This window comes from Diprion similis, chromosome 10 (assembly GCF_021155765.1).
Source record: "Diprion similis isolate iyDipSimi1 chromosome 10, iyDipSimi1.1, whole genome shotgun sequence".
NCBI classification, from domain to species: domain Eukaryota; kingdom Metazoa; phylum Arthropoda; class Insecta; order Hymenoptera; family Diprionidae; genus Diprion; species Diprion similis.
The window spans coordinates 5,442,167-5,450,322 of NC_060114.1; the positions used below are offsets into that span (position 1 = coordinate 5,442,167).

The 8,156-nt window shown below is 38.5% G+C and overlaps 1 pseudogene; it reads left to right on the forward strand.

The window, feature by feature from the left end:
- Positions 1-370: 370 nt before the first annotated feature.
- Positions 371-7,624, forward strand: LOC124411393 (annotated as a pseudogene).
- The last annotated feature ends 532 nt before the right edge of the window (positions 7,625-8,156 follow it).

The window sequence follows — 8,156 nt, forward strand, 5'->3', positions numbered from 1 at the left end:
AATCGTAATTAGTGAAAATTTAGTTGAAAGTCATTTCTAATACGTGGATGCAGTTCAGAATTTAAATAATTTTAAAAAGCCACACTTTCACGAGTCAGATATGTCATTTAAGTATTGCTAAGTGATATTTTCGTGAATTTTTGATCATTCAAATTAGAATATTTACAAAACTAGGGGTGGGTGTGAGTGCAGCGGTGTGATCGAGTGGTGGGAGGTGGGGACTAGTGACGTCGGGGATCTCCGGGTCAGTTCGGCCATGTTCGGCCGCGCCCCGCAGGCTTGGGGCTTATTGTGACGTGTACGCGGTGGTGCGACGTTACAACTAGTATAAAAGAGACTATGCAGAATATCGTGACAGTCCTAGGTGAAGACTGACTTTGGACGGTTGGTTAAAAAAATATAAGATTTGTGATGGAGTGTTTGACACTAGTCACTGAAAATGCGGTCATTGCCTGCCTCATTTTCTACGCTGTGTCGAAAATTATAATAAAGTTTATGAAAAGTCGATCGTTTGACAATCGTTGTTCAAAGTTCGAGGGACCGCCACGACTGCCCATTATCGGAAATGCGTATCTCTTCATCGGGAGTGCTAAAGGTGAGTTTTACGGGATTCCTACAATTCTGATCTAGTTGATACGGAATAGAGAGGAGATGTTGACGAGCGGCTGTCAATAGGTTTCTATAACCATAGCATAGTCGAACTAGACCAAAAAAGGGGTTGACCCGGAAAGAATTGTAAGCTGTTTGGAAGTTGTTTGGAATTAAATTTCCTACAATTTTGGTCCTTATCAATTTTTCCCTAGGATCAAAATTTTTCGATTAAGACCTGAAAAGACGTGAAATTTTTTTTTTTCTCCAAACGAATTTCTTTTTATGCCAAACCATTTCGGTAATAACCATTTTTCATGTAAAATGGAAAATAAACGTGATAATGTAATAATATAATTAATAATGGAAAGTTATCGGCACTAGGGAAAAATTCATAAGGACCAAAATTGTAGGCAATCTAATTCCAAAGAATTTTGGTAATAACAATTTTTCGTGTGAAATTGAAAATAAACGAGTTATTCAGTAAATTCAAGATGGCGGCTGAAGCAATGGGATGCGAATCCCGAAAATCGAAATATATAATAGACTGGCAGTGACCCTCCCCCCTCCCCCAACAATTTCCAAAGGAAATTTCAAATTTTAGGCCTGTAACGCCCGAAATTGCATCGATCGTTACGATATCTGTATACTCCTCATGGTTTCTCAATCTAGTCAACAGAGATGAAGGAGAAGTTGGTAGAAAATTCTAAACAGAAAATAGGTCCGCGCTTTTTTGAGTTCGGTACGCACAGTGGTTCTCACGCGCTACGGAGATTCCGGGTCATACGGTCACTGAATTACGTTGGAATAGGTTTTTCAAGGGTGAGCAAACGATGAAACTTCATTTCATCTTCACTTCATTATCATGAAAATGATCTAAGTTGGGTAACAATTAATTATTTAAACAATCGTCATCGACTACATTACTCGTGAGCGTGAATTTTCTGCTGGACCGTAATTCAGTGACCTCATGACCCGGAATCTCCCCAGCGCGTGAGAACCACTGTGCGTGCCAAGCTCAGAAATAGCGCGGGCCTATTTTCTGCTGAGAATTTTCTGCCAACTTCTGCTTCATCTCTGTTGACTAGATTGAGAAGCCATGAAAAGTATGCAGATATCGTAACGATCGATGCATTTCGGGCGTTACAGGCCCAAAGGTTCCCGGAACAACATCTCGGGTGGTAACCCAGTCGAATTAAGATTTTACCGACAGCACAGTAGCACTCTCATTACACGCCCTCTTTTAGAAGCACGAATCCTTCAAACACAACAGTCAGCTGAGACTCCTGACTCAATTTCATGTTCAATACTTTAAAAACTTGATTCCATTGCTCAATTCCTTTATTCTCGCTAGAAACGTTCAAACATTCCGAGTGCGACTCTCATATTTATATTGATTATAAATCTGATAATTATTCATTACTTGTTTTACGCTTATTACCCGGTCTTCATATTTATTTTTAGAATCCCAGTGATTTATATTTATTTTTGTACATTTTGTATAGGAGTATTTTTTTTTTTTATCATGACTTCTTTAATTAATGCATGGGCCGTTCGCTCGAAGAATAACGAATAGCGTTAAGTCGACTTAGGTCGTTAGTTTCGCTTTTTAGTACGTACACGAAAAAGACTTCAAGGATACCATAAAGAATGTGGGAGAGTTAGTGAGTGGAAGCTATAGGTAACGAATGATCAGGAAAGGTGGGGAAGAGGTGTGGTGGCAAGTCACTAATAACATAGTTTTAAGAAGCACATAGCGTGTCCTAGAATTAGCATTGAATCTTATAAATTTCAATAGTTAATTCTTACAAGAATTTTCAACGGGATTTGCCAATTTTTATGGAAGTTTCTTGTCCAAAATTTACAGGTTTTGTAGAATTTGAATGTGGTGAGTAAAATTTTTGAAGGAGATTTCTATGGAAATATCTAATCCGTAAGTCTGATTGTGACTAGAGACGGTAAAACAAAGCATGTAAATTTCTATCAGCAAGTTTCATGGTAAATTCTGTATGTTATGTGATTTCAGCTATTATGAATAGGTTCATCGAATTGGACAAAACGTATCCTGATTATTATCAGGTAGCACTTGGCAGCCATCCAGTTTTCGTAACAGCAGTTCCTGAACATTTAAAGGTGACGTTCAACCTCTGATCATATAAATCGAATCCGTTTAAACTTTTGGTTACGTAGAGATTTTTCGTTTCAGATAATATTTCAAAGTCCCAAAACCATTGACAGAGGCAGTATGCTTAAATTCATACAACCGTGGTTCGGTTCAGGAATACTTTTAGCTACTGGTAAGCCATGGATGCTATCCTTTATCTGCAATTCGAATGCCGTAATTTCGGCTTCCAATAACGTGGAATGAAACGTCATCTTCCAGTAAGATGTTCAGGATATCATGATATTGGAAAAGAATATCGAGACTTACGGTTTTCAGCTTACATTAATTCAAATTGCCTTGTCGTAATCGATTGGCCTAATAGCAACGATCGATCGGTTGGCCATCCCTGATCTATACTATCCATATATTAGTAAAGTTAGAATAGTTGGCAATAAATCTTCGATTCGATAATACACGTGTGTCAATAACCAGTTTTTAGAATCCGGTATGTTACTCAAAACTACTTATCTAACTTATTTTGTTTTTTCCACAAATGATGACACCATCCAATACTTTCGAATGTAACATCGTGAAACTATCTTAGATTTCGTTAAGCAGCAGGTTCCTCGCGATTGGTCCAAATATCCACCATTTCGTCATATTTCTATTATATACTATTCACTCTATCACGAACGAGAAATAAAATAATACTCGTGACTCCTACTGTGACGTAAGCGTGCGACACCGAGAACAATTATCATACGAGCATCGGAAAATAATATTTTCGTTTCAGCTCCAAAATGGCAGATGCATCGGAAGCTGATCCAGCCAGCTTTTAATTCCATGATTCTGAAGTCCTTCGTTGGTTTATTTGCCTCACAATCAGCAATTATGGTCCAACGAATGGAGCGCCATTTGAACGGAGCGGAATTCAAAGTACATAAATATTTGGCACCGTGCATGCTGGACATCGTCTGTGGTCTGTTACGAACGCGCAATTAGTATTTGATGAACTCGACTCCTTTCTTCTCTTTTAAAAATATATTATTTGCTTTATTTTCATCTCAGGAACTACGCTGGGTGTGAACTTGGAAACACAGGATGATTGTCACTTCGCAAAGTTAGTCGAAAAGTGAGTTATATAAATTCTGGTAAGCCTATTTGTAATGAAGTTACAATTTCTGATATAAATAAACGTAATTGTTAGCCAGGCTTTGTTGAAGAAAATATCTCTTCAGAGATGAACTGACACGTAACATGTTTTTGGAAATTTCTCATCAAGCTTTCCGTTGAATCATGTGTTACACAATATCAGTTGTTATTGAAAAAGTGGTTCAATTACAGTTTTTTTTATAGCATTCTAAACTATGAATCGTTTGATTGTGTCCACAATACATCACGGATTAGTTATAATATCGATTTCTGTTATTTCGGGCTCAAGTTAATGGTGGTCTCGGTATCCTTGAACGAATGACTAAACCAACGTAATAAAATTGACTTTTGACAGGGTGACTGATATTATTTGCACAAGAGTTTTGAGACCCTGGTTGCATCCAGACTTTATTTTCTACCGAACGAAACTTGGCAGAGATCAGCAGAAGCAAATCCAACTTTTGCATGAGTTTGTTGAAAACGTAAGTACGTATATGAAGCATCAGAATGCAATGACGAATACGACAGTTCACAAGCATAAACTAATACAAAGTTTCTGGCTTTAATTACGATCTTCACTCTGCTTAAGGTGATAGAGAAAAAGAAAAAACAGATGCAAGAACCTTGCAGTCGGGTAGAATCAGCCGATTACGAACAGGATAAATGTGAGTATCTCATAAAATCGTAGCACAGATTGTGCGTAACATTCCCTGGGATGTAACTTGATTATTTTTCGTAACGTGTCATGGATAAGAATCTATCAATTTGTGTACAGACAATCCGAAGGCGGGAGGAAATGCATTTTTAGATCGTATGTTGAGCCTTTCAAATACCAACGAAGCACTTACAGATGAAGAGCTTCGTGACGAAGTCCACAGTATAGTGATGCCTGTACGTATTTAGTTTGATAAATGTTGCATGCAACACCGTGAATCACAAGCAAATAGATTTTGCGAAGCAAATTTGGATAGAGCTCGAAAATCAGCCATAGATCTTCATGACTACTGCAGTTCGAGCACGAGATGTGCGACGAAAAGGAAAGTACCCGAGACGCATGTCGTAAATTTCTTTTATTCTGCGATATGTTTTAGTGCACCTACAAATATTGACAGCGTATTTTGCATAGGCATTGATACGGTCGTTAACGGAGGAAGAATCATCCCTGAACTTTACTCCAAAAAGTAAGAGATTTATTGAGCGCAAAAAACTGTGTATGTTATTGTCTATTGATAATGAACCATGTACAACCATGGTTTTATCAAAAACTTCCTCGTCATTGTCAACAACTCCTGAAAAACCGGTTTTTGAGAGCAAACCTTATTGGTGGTTTTCACCGCTCAAACGGGAAATTAGCACACAATAAAATTGCTTGTTTCATGTTTCTTTACGTACACGTCTCAGAATGAAGAGAATCGTCGAAGGACATTGCGGCTACTTTCCTTCCGTGCATTTGAAATCTTTTCTTTTTTAGGGAAGTGATGCACCGGCCAATATCCTTTCATTCGTGATGTTGATGCTAGCATATCATCCAGATGTGCAGGTGCGTAAATGATTCTAATTAACGTCAGGTTGTGACTCAGATTTTATGCGACAAACCATCTTCATACGGTAAATAACTCGCTTTCAACATCGTTGCAGGATAAAGTTTACGAAGAACTTTACGAAATTTACGGAGACAACAATAACGGAGATCAACTCGTTACTCCGGAACACTTGATGAGGATGATTTACCTGGAACGAGTGATTAAAGAAAGTATGCGGCTGTTCCCAGGCTCGCCATTTCTCTTTCGAGAAGTGAAAGACGATTTGGACATAGGTTTGTAAACTGTCGTAACCTAACTCATTTAGTTTTTCTCGAGTTGAATCGATCAGGATGCAGCTGATTCCATTACTTGGCACATTAAGGTGCTTATAAAGACACGTTGTACACCTCGCAAACGCGGGGATGCAAAACTCCTATATCGCTCAAGCGATCAGAGTGAAACTTGGGCAGTTAATGCCTTATTTTGGCAAAAAGTGGAGCGTCTTTTTACTTTTTCAAAATTTGGAAAATGATTTTACAGATTGGTTACCACCCACAGAAACTGCCCAAATTTTCATAGTTGCACTAAATGGATCGAACTACCCGGTATGATGCCACTCGGCGGTGATGAAACATACATTTTGAGCCCAGTTCCATGAGATTTTATGGTGAAATGACGAAATGGCAGCTGATCTGGTTTTCGATTACGAAGTACACCGAAATCTCATTTTGGCGACATTTGTTACCGACATTACGCGCATGCCGGTAATGTATGCGTGTAATGTCGGTAAAAAATTACCGGCAGGCGTGAAAGATCGGTAACAAGTGTGCCAAAATAAGATTGTGGTGTTTTTTATAGTCGAAAATCAGATCAGCTGCCATTTCGTCATTTCACCATCAAATCTCATGGAACTGGGATCAAAATGTGTGTTTCATCACCGCCGAGTGGGATCATATCGGATAGTTCGATCCATTTCGTGCAACTGTGAAAATTTGGTCAATTTCTGTGGGTGGTAACCGATCTGTAAATTTTTTTTCCAAATTTTAAAAAAGTAAAAAGACGCTCCACTTTTTGCCAAAATGAAGCATTAATTGTCCAAGTTTCACTCTGATCGCTTGAGCGGTATAGGAGTTTTGTATCCCCGCGTTTTCGAGGTGTACAACGCGTCTTTATAAGCACCTTAAGTCGCAATACATTATCCATCATGCTTGCAAAATCACTCACTGAACGATTACTGATGTTGTAGGGGATCGTGTTTTACCAAAAGGAAGTTCTGTCGCTCCCAACATTCTAGGGTTACATAGAAGTGAAAAATACTGGCCTGATCCATTGAAGTTTGATCCGGACAGATTTCTCCCGGAACAATTTGCCAAGCAGCACCCGTACTCATATGTACCATTCGGCGCAGGCCCGAGGAATTGTTTGGGTAAGCCAAATAGTAACATTAATGTATCAGTTGAAGACCATTCTTAATCATCCGTTTTGATTGAAGCTAATCGGTAACATGTATCACAAAACACAGGTAAATTTACTCACGCCAGTAGCTGAAAGCGATTTATGCGATGTTAATAGTTATAAAGAGTGCTGAGTAACTGAGGCTCAGTAATTAATATATCAAATAATGTGTATTTGGCGTAATAAAGAGTGGACGTATGTTTGCACCACGGTCTTATATACAGATCTGGTTACGACCACAAAATTGTATGTACCCGTTAACCGGTTCAAATATTATTACATTTTTTGCCGCTACGTGGCGCTGCTGGTTACTAGTGTGCGACAAAGACAAGTAGTATCGTCTCTCTCACTCTTCTGAACAAGGCGCATGCGCGGAGAACAATCTGCTGCAAAAGGGGGGATCACAGAGTAGCGGAGCTCATAACGCGGGGACACCCGGCCTCATTAAAATGATGCTTCGTATCCAGACTTGTACACAATACGTTGACTGAGGATATATCCTCAGTCAACGCACAATAAGACCGTGGCTTGCACTCTTTGAGCTAAAAACTCGCGCAGACCATATCGTGAATACTAATCCGTGTATAATGTGGTTTTCTGCCATGACTCATAGATAGCGCTCAGATGCTAACACAATAGTTCAATAAGTTTGTTCCAATTCCATTGCAGGATCAAAGTATGGTATGATGTTGATGAAAACATCTCTCGCGACGATTCTACGACAGTATGTTTTGAAGAAGGATCGAATTTTACGTGTTGAAAATGTACAACTGAAAATGGAAATGTTGCTGAGACCTGCTGAACCAATAACAATAAGAATTGAAAATCGAACGTAAGTCTTATCATATTTTGACCAGATTTGAAAATTTCAATTCAATTTCAATTTCAACATCATAACTACGAAACATTTCTTCGGTGACAATTCATTTCTAGTCACGATACATTTTTTTTATTATTATGGAATAGCAACCGATGCAGTCAGGATTCGTATTCGAATACCAATATAAGAAAAAAAACTGACGTGGCTGATTACTAATTGAATCTTAAGTCCTTATCTTGTCGTCGTGTTTTCGAATCGGCTGATTTGCTTTGATTTTTCAGGCCTGTTCCCAGATCCTTCGGAGTTTCGGTAGCTGGAAAAGATGCTCCAGAAGATTAATTTTCGGACAAAAAGTTTTCCGATTTCTGAAATTGAATACATAAAACCGAAACGATGTTAACAAATGTTAGAATTAAGTTTTCAAAATACTATATCGATCACGAATAGTGATTTTACTCGTAGCAGAAATCGTACATATTCATCGCGTAGCTACACATTGGATTTAAACATTCGA